Here is a 1,299-nt window from a genome sequence, read left to right on the forward strand (position 1 = left end):
CGAGGAAAATCTAATGCACGTAGCAAAAAAAGTGCTTGATAGTTCGGTTTTCAGAAACAGATATGGATGATTTCTCATGCGATACAGACACAAATGATCCCTACAATAAATAGCGTTAGACGCAAATAAGAAATAAACCGTTTCTACCGTTTTTTTGCGTAATATACACAAAAATTAAACAAATGTATAGTATAGTTAACATGTATAGTTATATTAAACATATACTATACATGTGTATGTGCGTGAGTGTGTGAGGATTGTTACATACACACACATGTACATACGTACGTTCCTATCTAAAAAAAGGCATGTTAAGTCAAAGTCGAATTATCGAAAAGTCTCGAAATTTATTGTTGACTCTATTCTGTAACGTTGATTGGTTGTCTCGCTGTGCTTACTTCGTGAGCTGTCTGCTGCGCTTATTTCGTGAGCTGTCATTGCAGAGATTTTGACAGTTGTATGTATTGAGGTTCTTATTGTGTCAGTGATCGTCTACCAGACGATCGTTTTGGCTTTACATCATGCCCTCTTCAGTGCTCTTTTATAAAATATTACATACGCTTTACCTTCATGTGTTACATACATAATTATCAGATGTTGTGTCTAATTATTACAGAGATTATATTGAATGAGTGTCACAAAGATTGAAAAAAGAAAGTATATAGATACATTTACATTGTGGCCGATGATCAATGGAAAGAAAACGGTGTTTTTCATGTGATTAGATGCTAATAATATGTGCGAGAAGTTTTAATAAAAGACGATTATTCAAAGAATAAATTCAAAGAAGAAAAAGATTATTCAAAGAACAGGTGCACTACGATAATTATAGTAAAAGATATGGGACAGATTATCTCCATGAATCATCAGATTGGAAAGAGAAGTAGAAATAGGATGGTGAAGAAACGTTTCAGAACATACATTTTGTAATATCTAGATTTTAATATCAGGCCTTTCTTTTTATTCGATAATAAGAGATATCCTATTTGTGGATGATGAAGCCATACATTCTTAAATTATTATTATAAGTTTTCTGCAGTTACAAAACAATTCTGTAAAACCAAAAATAGCAATAATGTCAGAGTCCTTCAATTAAACAGCCTGGTATAAAATGTGTATTGTTTAGGTGTAAAATAAATAGCTCTATCTTTATATTAATTACCCTAAAAATATTAAAGAAAGTTCTTAAATTATCATTATGTGTATTGTTTAAGTGTAAAATACACTCTTTCTGTATTAATTACCCTAAGAAATATTAAAGAATGTTCTTAAATTATTATTATACGTTTCCTGCAGTTA

The sequence above is a fragment of the Wasmannia auropunctata genome, unplaced genomic scaffold (assembly GCF_000956235.1).
Source record: "Wasmannia auropunctata unplaced genomic scaffold, wasmannia.A_1.0 LD336060.1, whole genome shotgun sequence".
In the NCBI taxonomy this organism is placed as follows: domain Eukaryota; kingdom Metazoa; phylum Arthropoda; class Insecta; order Hymenoptera; family Formicidae; genus Wasmannia; species Wasmannia auropunctata.